A 14444-nucleotide genomic window follows, 5' to 3' on the forward strand; every position below is an offset into this window, starting at 1 on the left:
CCCAAGGGATATGGAGGTTCCCAGGCTAGGGGTCCAATCTGAGCTGTAGCTGCCAGCCTACACCACAGCCACAGCAACACTGGATCCAAGCCACATCTGTGACCTACACCACAGCTCATGGCAATGCCGGATCCTTAACCCACTGAGCAAGGCCAGGGATCGAACCTGTGTTCTCATGGATGGTAGTTAGGCTCACTAACCCCTGAGCCACGATGGGAACTCATTTTGTTTTCAAATGGATGTCATAGCATACCAACCATATCCTTCTTTCAGGATCAACACTGTCATTCCCCCACATTCTGGGAGCTCTCAGCTGAGCTCCTCTCCAAGAACTGGCAACAGCTAAAGAGAGCTGCACCCACCAACGTCACCCTCCCTACCCTGTGGCAGAATATTTGACTTGGGGGAAGCAGGCGTGGTTTACGAGGGTCCAACACCCCTGCCTCAGGGCACAACAACTCTGAAGGACCATCTGATGGTCCAAACTTTTCCTAAGATTGGTTGAGGCCTTTGCTGTAATTACATGACAGTTCAATTTCTCCCTAGACAGTTCAATTTCCCCCATCATCTCTTACAGTTATTGTTCCTGAGAGAACTCTCTCAGCAAACCTCCTGCACACAAGTCTAAGAATTTCAGAATCTATTTCCCAGGGAACCTGACGTGCCATAAAGTACCAGAAGGGGCCCAAGAAAACAGACTTCAGCCAGCTGGCAATGCTGACTCCATCGTTGGTGGGAGATGAAGCGTTAATAGCCCTTGGCATGTACTTTCAGTACAGTTGTTAAAAATTTTACCAGTGGTGAACTAGGATGGCGTACTGGTGGGAGGAAATTGTACTAGCAAGTATCATATATCTGGCATGGGGGAGTTTTGTGGTAAATGGTCATCGCAAGGACTTTGGAATGAATGGCTATTGCTAGGAGCAATCTATGCGTTGGAGACTGTCAATAAAAGGCTGAAGGCAACTACCCATCATTATAAGCAAAGTATAAAAGCCAGACAGGGGCCTCCTTGGCAGTATTTAAATGACTCTCATCTCCTGCAGCAGGAAGGCAGAAAAAATCTGAGGATCCGGGCCAGGATTTAAATATAAAAGTAGCAGAGCTCCATGGAGATTGAAATTTCACCTGGATAGTTCTACACTAAGATCATGGTCCTGATTGGGAAGGAGTGGGACCCTAAGAGTTAAGATGAGGAATCTAAATCTTCATATTCTGCTAGACTCTTTGGACCAAGAAAAAAGACCCATGCCTTCTTGTTAAAGGCTAGCTCTTCCTCCTTACATGAAGATGAGGCAGAGCCTTTGACCTTGCAAGGCAATATGCTTCCTGCATAATCTACCACACATCCCCTTGTAAGAATCATCAGAAGAATAACTTAGGGTCCAGTCACAAAATAACCCAGCCAAGGGAAGTACAGGGATTGCAAAGCAAGAAAAACGATTATACACCTAAAGAGCTGAAAGATGTAGCCAACAATTACTGCCAAGAGCCAGCAAAATATAACGGGACTGGATTCTTGGAGGTGTTGGATTAAAGGGGATGGAATATAATCCTAGATAAAGGATAGTTTACAGATACTGGAACACTAACCCTTGATACAGGATTTAAGACCATGGCAAGGGCCTTGGGGAACACGTCAACACTGTGGGGCAAAGGATGGAGGAAGGGAGTGAAAGTCCCGGAAAGTGGGTATATTGAAGTGGACACATTATGCAATGTCAGAAGACCTGTCAGCTTATTATTTTCTGTGAGAAAGTTCAGAGGACATTGCATTTGCCAAAGAAAATGGGATGTGCAGAGGACACAAGCATTGTTAAGAATCTCAGTGGTGTTTAACCTCTATAGAGTAGGACTGATTTTGGAGGATACAGTTGAAAAATTGCACAATGCTGATAGACTCCTGAAAAAATAGAGGCCAGGTGATAGCACTTCACTATCCAAAGCAAAGTGAGCTCAATTACTATAAAGAGTGGCCAGGTTGGAGGGTGAGGAGTGGCATGCTTCACATAGTGTTGTGGAGATAGCTAATGGAATGAAGCATTTTCAGGGTCAAAACTGAACAGGCAACAAGGTTATTTCTCAATCTGTGTAACAAAAAGAAACGAAAGTTAAGGGCTACTGCTACAATAAAATGTCAGAATCCCTTGCCGAGTTTCTGGACCAGATTTCAGATTTCAACCCAGAGACCGCTGACTTAAAGCCAGGCTGGATTTCATGAGCAAAGGATATTGCAAGATCATAGCAAGTACAATCATAATGCTTTTCCCAGGCCTTCTCCAGAGGGATCTGCAATCACTATGCACTGAGGAGAGGAAAATAAGCAAGCATTCAAGAACCATTTGTTGACATTGGTACCTGGCTCACAGTAGGTCAACTAAATGTATGGACCCAACCAGTGATTATTTCTCCAGTCTCTGAGTGTATAATTGGAATTTGGGGTTGACAGAATCTTTATTTTGGTTCCTTAGCCTGTGAGGTAAGAATTCCTATAACGGGAAAGGCTAAGTAGAAGCCTCTGATACTGTCCCTCCCACCATGGACAAGATATTAGATCAAAACCAACATTGCATCCTTGGGGAATAGATTAGTATCAGGCTTCACAACCTAAAGGATATAGAGGTGGCAGTTACTGCTCTACTCACATTTAATTCACCATCCTGGCACCTACAGAAGCCAGATGGACCCTATAGTATGACAGTGGATGACCACACACTCAACAAAGTAGTAGCCCCAATTGTAGCGTGGTACCAAAACCAGTATCTTTGTAGAGTGGATAAGCCTGGTTATCTAATACACTATATACAATCATTGATCTGCATTTGGGATAAGCAACAATACAGACTGGCGATCTTGCCCAGGGTCATGTTAACTCTTTCCTTATCCTATTATCGTGACCTGGCTGGTTTTGGGCACTGCAAAGAACCACACATTTCTTTGGCTTTATTGGTGACATTGCTCAGATCAGATGAGCAAGAAGTGCCAAGTATTTGGGGGACCTTGGTAAGACACATGAACTCCAGAAAGTGGAAGATACCTCTAAAGAAGATTCAGGGACTTCCATATCAATGAAGTTTTCTGGAGTCCAGTGGTTTGGGGCATGGTGGGACATCTCCTTCAAGGTAAAGAACAAAGTACCATTAATTGCCCCTTCCACCACTACTGAGGAAGCACACCTGGTCGTCCTCTTTAGGTTCAAAAAGTAGCCTGTTACACAGTTGGTAATAATGCTCTACCCAAATGTTCATTGCTATGTTCAAAACTTAATTATTCATAAATTATTTATTTATAAAAATAATAATTATTTTATTCATGGTTTTGTGTGGCAGGAACCCAGAAATTTTTCAGCTAGTTGGATCTGACTCAGGTCTCATGTACTGCATTCTAACAGTGGTTGAAATTAGAATAACTGAGGGGGTGGGAGGGAGCAGAAAGAGGAAACCTGGAATAGCTGGGACCTAACAATACACTTCTATCTCTCTCTCTCCCCACTTGGGATCTTTCCAGAGTCTCTCCATGTGGACTAGGGGGAGTTAGGCTTCCTTGCAGCATGGTGGCTGGTTCCAAAAGCAGTCTCAGAAAACCAAATAAAAGTTGCATAATCTTTTCTAAACCAGTCTCAAAAATCATGCAGCATTACTTCTGCTACTCTTTTTGGTTGAAGCTGTCAGAAGTTCCCACTTGGATTCAAGGGCAAGGAACATAGACACCACCTCTTAATGTAAGGAGTATCAAAGGATTGGGGGGGCATGTTTTTATTTATTTTTTATTTATTTACTTTCGCCACCCCAAGACATGTGGAGTTCCTGAGTCAGAAATCAGATCTGTGCCACAGCTGTGTCCTATGCAGCAACACAGATCCTTAACCTACTGTGTAGCTGAGATTTGAACCTACCTCTCAGTGCTGCAAAGATGCTGCCGATCCCATTGTGCCACAGTGGGAACTTGGGTGGGTCAGGGGACGGACCATGTTGTAAAAATTCCATAGTGTGACAAACTAAAATCAGTACAAGTTTTAGAAAGGTCTGGGCATGTGTGTTGACTCCACCACTTTCTACTCGCATGCCAAGGAACTGTAATACAATTCATCCTCTCAGGATTTTGCTTTCTCTTTTGGCTTTAGTTTGCTCAATAGCAACATGGAAGATAATAATACTCTTTAGTCAAAATCCTTTGGATGCAAGGAACAAAGACTCACTCATGTTACTAAAGGTTGCCAGGAAAAACCAAACCAAGAGGAGGAACAGCAGCTGCTCCGGAACTGGGGGGTGGATCCTAGTAACCTCAATGGCAGGAGGTCATGGAGTCCCACACTAGTGCGCTTGTATTTATCTCACTTGGCTATTCTTTTTGGTTTCTCCCTTTTATTCCCTGCTCTCCTCTGCCATGGCTATGTTCTTTCCTCATCACTTCTACTGACCCATCGTTTTCACTCTCTTAGAACCTAAGCAGGGAGCTCCCATCGTGGTCAATGGAAATGAATCTGACTAGCATCCATGAGGACACAGGTTCAATCCCTGGCATCCCTGGTTAAGGATCCGGCATCACCGTGAACTGTGGTGTAGGTCACAGACGAGGTTCGGATCTGGCATTGCTTTTGCTGTGGCATAGGCCAGTGGCTACAGCTCCAATTCAACCCCTAGCCTGGGAAGCTCCATATGCCATGGGCATGGCCCTAAAAAAGACAAAAAAAAACCACGATGGCCTCTCCAGCTTTTCTCAGCTTTCACCACCGTCTTATTCTTTAGAAACTCCCTAGTTCAGACCTTCAGGAAAGGGATAATTTGCTTGTGTTAAAGTAGGCTATGTCTGTGTTTGGGTAACATCCTTTTCTTGTTTGCTGAGCCACCACTGTAGAAAGAAAACCTCAACTCAGAGCAATTCAAGCTAGAAGGAAAATGTGTCCATGATTTGCATGGCTATATATTTATCAGCAGAGCCAAACATGGATGTCGATATGCAAAGGACTGTTTTGTGACTCAATTAAAATAAGAAAAATAAATGGTATTATAAAATATAAAGTTACCTAGGAGTTCCCCTCGTGGCACAACGGAAATGAATCCGACTAGGAACCGTGAGGTGGCAGGTTCGATCCCTGGCCTCAATCAGTGGGTTACAGATTCCACGTTGCCGTTGAGCTGTGGTATAGATCATAGACGAAGATGGGATCTGCCGTTGCTATGGCTGTGGTGTAGGCCGGTGCTACAGCTCTGATTAGACCCCTAGCCTGGGAACATGCATATGCCGCAGGCGCAGCCCTAAAAAGACTCTCTCTCTCTCTCTCCATATATCACGTTTTCTTAGATAACTTTATAACTTTATATATCTATATATCTATATATATCTATATATATATAAAGTTATCTAAGAAAACGTGATATTGTTTTAAACATGCATTCAAATGTATCCACAGACTCATTTTTAGGAATCAATATGTCAAGTTACCATCCTTGCTAATTAATCTAGCAAACATATTTGCAGATTAATATTTTGTTTCCATGAACGATTATTGCAACTGTACTTCCCTAACATTTAGCCCTATGCAAGCTATGTCAGGACCTCCAAGAATTGAGACGGATTCAAGTTTCAAGCAATCAGGTATTCAAACGAATGGCATGCTAATATATTGATTTTAGCATTATATTTTCTTGCATTCTTTTATAAGAGGAGGAATCAGAAATTATTCTTTGTTCAGTAATAAAGGCTGGAAAATGCATCTGTTTCTAATTGCATGTGGGTATCTCCTTAAATCTGTATTGGAAAATTACACCATGAAATGTTTTGTAGGCTTTTTATTTCTCACTCATTTTTAATTTCTCACTTATTAATCAATTCCTCTTTTCTCAATACAGACTGTACTGCCATCGAGCTATCAACTAATAATTTTTTTTAGAATTCAAAATGAATAGAAAAACCTCAACAAACAAATAAACAAGGTTTAACCTTTGTACCTGTACCTTTATGTAATAGCATCCACCCCTCTGTACATGATGGGCTGAATTCAGATAGGCACAATGATAAAATATGATATGGTGATTGCAATTTTCCAGTTTAGGAATTTTTTTTAAATCTGAAATGAATTTCCTTTCCCCTGTCTTCAGGAAAGGCTACAAATACCAACTCCAATAACAGAGAGATTTAATTTCCCTTTTGGTCTATGACACAGCACAATTATCTGTGGATGCTTGAAGAAGATTCATAAAGTGGAATGCTCTTAGTTCACACCAGATAAAGTCCGCATGAAATGACGCCATGGTTGGCATCATCTGCTGACATTCATGCATGATTCAGCACCTCTAGACAATTTGGAGGAAATCTGCTTTTCCATTACAAGCCAGACTGTCTTTTTCTAGAAACCGAAAGGATCAAAATTCCCCGCTACATCCTCTGCTACCCAGTACCCAGAAGCAATCCAGAGAGTCTTTCCGGGTGTTTCTCTGCTCGCTGCTCAGTGCATCAGAGACAGGAGGCATCCAGGTGATTGACGGATTTCTCGCTTGTCCTCTGGCTGCTTTTGCATCTGTTGATACAGCCTCTGTGTTTATATGTGTGATGAGGCTGAGATTTTCTGGGTCAACCACCCACAGATTGTATCAAAAATAATCAATCTTATTTGACTGTCTTAACATTTTGGCTATTTCAGTTGTTAAGGCAACCAGATCTGATGAAGTGTTCACTCATCAATTTGATGTTCAGCAATTGTCTGTCATGGTTCTGAAGTTGGAGGGAGAAAAAAAAAAAAAACCAGCTGTCAAAACAGTCAATCCTAAACAGTCAATCCAGTCATGAATTTCTCCTTGACACCAGAGACCGTTGTGTCTCCTTTCCCTTTTTTCCCCTCCCTCTCCTCCTCCTCTCCTGAGATCCATTCCTCCCAGTTTCTTTCTTCCAGTAATGTTGATGAACAGGAGAGAAGAGAGATATTTTAGGTTTACAAAGGCTTACATTTTCCTAAAAGGTTTCCCTTTACTTTGTTCTGATTTTTTTTTTTCTAAATGATCCTAAAAGGATGGATATATTTAATGGATGGAGAATGTTCCTCCTAATGGAGAGTTTAGGCAAAAATGTCCTTTGCTTTCTCTTTCAAGACAAATCTCCCTTTTCAGGGAGCATGGCTCCAAAGCCAGCTACAGACTGCTGGCTTGCACAGTCCCTTCCTGTCCCCTGAGCCTGCTCCAACCTCCTTGGAACAGAAGAGCTCTGGGTCTGGCCCTGGTGCGGGATGTGGCTGGCTTTCCAAGTTGGAAAATGTGTTAGTAATTACTTTTTACTGCTGTCTCCATTTGAATTTCCAGACCTCTCCCTCCCTCTCCCAGCCTATGTTTCTCCGTCCAGCTTCCTACCTCATTCTGGCTGCTAATTTAACCCTGGCTCCTTTCCTCCAGAAACATTTGACCTTGTGCAAGAACTTGGCATCAATTTCTCTCCTCCTACTTCCCCAGAAGGGAAGCGCCAGGCGAGGGTAATTAGCATGAGCAGGCAGCCCTGCCAGACCGCCTGCCTCTTGTCCTCTGGGCTCTGCCTGGTACAACAGCAGCCCCCTTTCTCCAGGCAAAAGGGCAGTGGCCACTAGTTGCCAGTTGCCAGGAGACCTTTTCCAACATTTTGCTTCAAGATGGTGTTACCAGGGATGTAAACTAAGCCCAATCAGCTCATTTAGTGAGGTAACCTATAATAAAGGAGAAAAGGCAAAAGCACTGAAATTCCTTGGTTCACATATCCCTGCATTATTATTTTTAATTTCTTTATTGAAGTATAGTTGATTTACAATGTTCCTTCAATTTCTGCTGTACAGCAAAGTGACCAGCATACATATATATACACTTTCTTTTTTTTTCACACTATCTTCCATCACATTATAACCCAAGAGATTGGACAGAGTTACCTGTGCTGTACAGTAGGACCCCATTGCTTATCCATTCTAAATGTAATAGCTTGCATCTACCAACCCCAAACTCCTCATCCATCTCACTCCCTTCCCCTCCCCCCATACGCCCCACCAACAACAGGTCTGCTCTCCAGGTCCGTGATCTGTTTCTGCTTTGTAGACAGGATCATTTGTGCCATATTTTAGATTTCACATATAAGTGATATCATGTGGTATTTGTCTTTCTCTTTCTGACTTACTTCACTTAGTATGAGAATCTCTAGTTGCATCTATGTTGCTGCAAATAGCATTATTTTGTACTACCCAGACAAAAAAATGCACATATCCCTGCTTTAGATTTGAAATGACTCTATTGGTTTTTCTTATCAAGAAAGGTTATTCTATGTCAATTGATAATCTGGAAAGGATTATAAAGAAGAGTCATTTTACCTGTTTAAGAGAACAAATTTTGCAATCACTTAAATGCCCATTTCTTCTTGAAGTTGATAAGCTAATTACATACCACTTTTATCTCCCTATTAATTAAGTCCCCAAGGAAGATTATAGGGTATATTTTGTAACTAAAATGCTAGCATATATGTACTTGAAAATAATGCTACTTCAGTTTTTTAATAATCCACAATTCCACATTTTCATTAATTCAGTCCTACCTTTATTACACTGAATGAATGGGTTTCATGTTATGTTTGTGAATGTGTTTTTGAAGTTTACAGAAGAGAACTATCTTTGTAAAATAGATACAAAGTTTTATAAAACTATCTTTGTAAAATAGATCCTTTGGGTTATAAGGATTCAATAGCAAGCTAGAAATTGGTTGAATAGAGATGGAATAGAAATTACAGATACGAACATTGACTCTACTCATTACTAAATACATTCTGTACCACCCAGACCATGAAGTACAAAATACATTGTACAAATACACATGCACATAAACACCATGTATATATATAATATGTTTATGTACAAAATGCACAGTATGAAACTGTGGATAAGCCATCCTATCTCTATTTATTGGGCAGGAGGAAGTAGCAACTGTATGAGTCCAGTTGACGAGCCTCTATGTATTGGAGATGCACGTCCAGAGATGGGTTCCTCAATATAGTTTCCACCTCGCAGATAAGTGAAAACTGAGACTGTTCCCTAATAGTGTTATTTTCCCTGACCCCTGTCGAAGGGCTGGTTCCTTAATTAAGCACAGGTTTCCAGTAATGAAGTACACACGAACGTCCAAAAGAGAGTGGATGTGAGAACAAGAACACTTGCTCTGGAGCTGACGCCCTGGCTCTAGCTGTGGGGCTGTCAAAATGTAATTTTTAATAAGGAAAAAACTTGACTCTTATGCAAACATGCAAACAGCATGGATGTCAAAATTTATTTAACCCATATAATACTGGTTTAAGAATTTGAGAGGCTAAAGATAGATAGATAATGTCTCTCTGAAATTATATTTTCTACTGAATAAAAACCATTTGCATTTTTATCAGACAAAAATCTACAAGTTAACCTATAGTTTCATAGAGTTTAGTGCTAATAAATAGTAAATAGTAAGCCAAACAAAAGTACATTCTTTCAGAGAATTAACAATCTGTGGGCTCTGGTTAGATAAAGCTCCAGTATAATGTTAAGAGGACAAACTGACTTATTTTTGCCTTCTTTTCATGTTTGGGATAAGTTTTTTTAACAAGACTTAGGGTAAATTACCTTGAATCTCTCTTAACCCCACTGCCTTTGTTTGAAAAGTGGGCATAACAATATTTACATTATAGGATTGCTGTAGGATTTAAATGAAATTGCATATCGAAAGTACCTCTCACAACACCTCAATAAATGGTAATTCCCTTCTCTGTGTGTATTCCTTTTATTCCATATTATCTGACATTTTGCCAGTCAGATCTCTTGCAATTGGCACTTCCGCATATTACCAAAATAATGGTAACTGATGACTATGATGATGATCCTGTAACTCTAAACAGCCTCTGAATCATTACAGGTTAAAATCATGTGTTCATGATTTCCTAGTGTTACTGTGAAGCGTAACTTATGTTTTACTTTTAAAAGTAATTATCGGAGTTCCCGTTGTGGCGCAGTGGTTAACAAATCCAACTAGGAACCATGAGGTTGCAGGATCGATCATGGCCTTGCTCAGTGGGTTAAGGATCTGGCGTTGCCGTGAGCTGTGGTGTAGGTCACAGATGTCACTCGGATCCCACATTGCTGTGGCTGTGGTATAGGCTGGTAGCTGTAGATCTGATTAGACCCCTAGCCTGGGAACCTCCATATGCCGTGGAAGTGGCCCTAGAAAAGGCAAAAAGACAAAATAAATAAATAAATAAAAGTCATTATCCAAGGATCTTGACTCAGTTAAAACTTGACTCCAGTTAACCAAAACTATATTTTCCAGATTATTAAACATAAAAGAAAAATCTACCAAGTGTTTTTACCTGGAACAACAGTTTGTGTTCAAAGGTGCCTATGTTAAGTGGTAGATTTAAACAAATGCCCTCTAATTAAAAAAAATTTTTTCTCAAACTATAGTTGATTTACAATGTTCCTTCAATTTCTGCTGTACAGCAAAGGGGCTCAGCCGTACACACACACACACACACACACACATATATTCTTTTTTTTCATACTATCTCCCATCATGTTCTAACCCAAGAGATTGGACAGAGTTCCCTTCTGCTATACAGTAGGACCCCATTACTTATCTGTTCTTTTTTTTTAAAGATTTTTATTATTTTACTATAGTTGATTTACAATGTTCCTTCAATTTCTGCTGTACAGCAAATTGACCAAGTCGTACACACACACAAATACACACACACACACACACACACACACACACATTTTCTTTTTCTCACATAATCCTCCACCATGTTCCATCACAAGTAACTAGATATAGTTCCCTGTGCTATACATCAGGATCTCATTGCTTATCTACTCCAAATGCAATAGTTTGCATCTACTAACCCCATAGTCCCCATCCATCTCCTTCTCTCCCCTTTCCCCCTTGGCAAACATGTCTGCTCTCCATGTCCCCTCTAAATTTTCTTCCAACTTTTAAGATTTATAGTAAGTAGAAAAAGATACCTAAGATAAAATAATACACACAAAGGAGAAAGTTTATATATTTTAGTTCTCAGGGGAAAAAATACAATTGTATGCTAAAAATAATGACTGTGGAGATAGTATTTTTATTTCTTTAAAAATATGCAATTAAAAACATTTTCAAATATATAGGAAATAAAACTTTCAGGTGCCCAACTTAATAGTTAACATATCTTAATATTTATGCATGTCTTCTTGAGACTGAAAAAAAATGTAAGAGATAGCTAAATTTCTCTTCTCATCCTCCACTCTCTCCCTTTCCCCCTCTCCCATCCCCCAAAGGAAACCGTTATCCTGAAGTGGATCTATATCCTTAGGGCAATGTTGTGCCCCCAAAACAATATATAGCATTTTTTTTGCTAAGTGATTTATTGCTCTTGATTATAAAATATGCTCCCAAGACAGAAGCAAACTGCTACTCATCTTTCAGAAGACAGCTCAGGTTGTCATATGTTCACATCCTCCACCCTGCCCCCGGCATTGGAGACCACGGTCCTCCCTACATGCTTCCATGAAACTCTGCATACATTTCCTACAGCTCTTCTCACAGTATGTTCCAATAGTCTATTCAAATGAGTTACTCTACTATACTCTAAACTCCTGGCAAGCAAGGGCTCTATCTTTTTTGTTTTTGCAATTCTAATACAGTGCTAGCAACCGTTTCCTTTTATACTCTTTTTATTGCATGACTTAGGCTTGCCTTTCCATTATGGCTTGCTGTTCTATTCTTTATCCTCTTTTTTTAAATTTTATTTTATTGAAGTATGGTTGATTTACAGTGTTGTGTTAATTTGTGCTGTACTGCAAAGTGATTCCGTTATATGTCTATATACACGCTTTTTTAAAAATATTCTCTTCCATTATGGTTTATCAGGACATTGAATATAGTTCTCTGTCCTATACAGTAGGACCTTGTTGTTTATACCCTCTGTGTGTAATAGCTTACTATATGCTCTATCATCTTGGCCATATAGCATTATTTTCTGAGACTTTAGAGTTCACTCAAATGGTATTGAATGCTCTATGACATTGTTCAATATCATTTGTTTACTCAACATTAGGTTTTTTAACTTTATCTGTGTCGATATATCTAGACCTACTATACTTTGTATTCCAAAATGTAATTCTTCTACAATTTGTTGAGCTATTTCTTTATGGAGTTATTATCTCTGATATTTTGCTAGAACAACTTTGCAAAAGCTACCTTTGTGCATACAAAGAATTTTCTGGATTATAAGGAAGGTGCACCTTTTACTTTAATAGACATTGCCAAATTGCCCTCCAAAGTGATTATACTGATTTATAAGTTGACTAGCATGAAATTTTCATATGATTATGGCCATTTGACTTTCCTTTTCAATGAAATGCCTACTCATAATCTGTGCCTATTTTCTAATGGAGTGCTTCTTTTTCATGTTGATTTGTAAGTGCGCTGTGTGTGTGTGTGTGTGTGTGTGTGTGTGTGTACTTTTGATGGTTATATGCCTTAAAAATATTTTCTCTCAGGAATTCTTGCTGCGGCTCTGTGGGTTAAGGGCATTGCTGCAGCTGTAGCTCAGATTCTATCCCTGGCCTGGGAACTTCCATATGCTGGGGGCTGGCCCCAAAAATGTATTTCTCCTAGTATTTGTTTGTGTTTTTAATTAATTTACTTATCATATACTCTTTTTACTTGAATGTAATATTTTTCCCCTCTTGAGAGGTAGTGTACCGAGCAGTGCCTCTAGAGCCAGAATGTCTAGGATCAACTCATACCTCTGCCACTTACCATACAGGTTAGGGAAGTTAATAGTCTCTCCAGCCCACAGTCTTTTATGAAGGTCACAATAATAATGGCTTCCTAGGGTTTTCATGAGGACTACATGAGTTAGTATATATAATGTACTCAGAATATTGCAGGAATTCCCACTGTGGTGCACTGGGATCAGTATCATCTCTGCAGCAGCCAGGATGCAGGTTCAATCCCCAACCTGACACAGTAGTTTAAGGATCCCATGTTGCTACAGCTGTAGCATACATATCACCCACCCTTCAGATCTGATCCCGGGGCTGGGAACTCCGCATGGTGAGGGGCAGCCAAAAAAGAAAAAAAAAATATTGTGTAGATATAGAATATCTTAATAAATATTGGCTTGTTATTATTTTACTTTATGGTTTGTGTTTTTATCTCATTTAAGAAATACTTGTCTGCCCTTATATAAAAAATTTTATCTTAAATTTTCCATTAAAAGTTTTAAAATGTTGCTTCTACATTGATCCATCTGGAATTTATTTTCAAGTGTGGTATGCATAGAAAGTATATTTTTTCTTACATTGATAGCCATTTTGTAGCAGTATTTATTGATGATTTCTCTTGTAATGCTACCCCTGTCATAGATATTTCAAATATTTATAGTCTGACAATGGGTTCTTGATGTGTTCCAATGATGTCTGTCAATGCCATGCTACTTTCATTACTACAGTTTTTAAAAAAAAACCCTGCAGATACAGTCGTATGGGTCTTCCCTCCTCAATCTTCTTCAAAAGCACCTTGACTCTTCCCAGTCTTCTGACCTTCCACATGAATTTTAAGATCAGGTTGTCAAGTTCTATGCAAAATCCTACTCTGGTTATGAGGAAGGTTCAATTACAAGGATAGATTTCATCCTAAGAAAGTTCATTTGTACTACATGGTAGGTAGTATGTTATGTGGAAAAAGCCCTAGACTAAGATTTGAAGATTTGGGTTAGAATATCTAAATATATATATGCTCATTTGGACAAGTCCAGTCATAACTCCAGACTTCAGTTTTCTCATTCTATAGGAGTCTGGACCATGGTCATACAATAGCATACCTATGACAATACTACTCGAAAAGTAATCCCTAGAAGAGGTGTGTCAGCATTGCCTGGCAAAGGATAGCAAATTAAAATCAGAATCTGAGGGTGGAGCCCAGGAACCTATGTTTAACAAACTCCTCATGTGATTTTTATATATGGCGTGATGGTTCATCTCATGTGTCAACTTGTCAAGGCCATGGTATCCAGATATGTGTTCCAACAATATTCTAGATGTTTCTTTAGAGAACTCTGTTTAGATTAACATTTAAGTCAGTGAACTCTGAACAAAGCAGATGACTCACCGAAATGTAGGTGGGCCTCACCCAGTCAGTTGAAGGCCTTAATAGAAAAAATATTTACCCTCCCCCAGGAAGAGAGAATTCTTTGACCATCTTTGTCTTTTTTTTTTTTTTTTTTTTTTTTAGGGCTGCACCTGCAGCATATGGAAGTTCCCAGGATAGAGGTTGAATCAGAGCTGTAGCCACCAGCCTAAACCACAGCCACAGCAATGCCAGATCCAAGCCACGTCTGTAGCCCACACCACAGCTCATGGCAACGCCAGGTCCCTAACCCACTGAGTGAGGCCAGGGATGATTGAACCCGCATCCTCATGGATACTAGTTAAG

At 39.9% G+C, this 14444-nt stretch overlaps 1 long non-coding RNA gene across 1 annotated transcript in view; it reads right to left on the reverse strand.

The window, feature by feature from the left end:
- Positions 1-5777: 5777 nt before the first annotated feature.
- Positions 5778-14444, reverse strand: part of LOC146397748 (uncharacterized) — a 31846-nt gene continuing 23179 nt past the window's right edge. The window contains exon 4 of the long non-coding RNA XR_014824899.1: positions 5778-6714. This is a non-coding gene — a long non-coding RNA (uncharacterized LOC146397748). The remainder of the gene's footprint in view (positions 6715-14444) is intronic.

This window comes from Sus scrofa, chromosome 13, assembly GCF_054392235.1.
Source record: "Sus scrofa isolate SSC_HxYL_T2T_F1_AM1 chromosome 13, Sscrofa_HxYL_maternal_Yorkshire_Landrace_v2.0, whole genome shotgun sequence".
Taxonomy (NCBI): Eukaryota; Metazoa; Chordata; class Mammalia; order Artiodactyla; family Suidae; genus Sus; species Sus scrofa.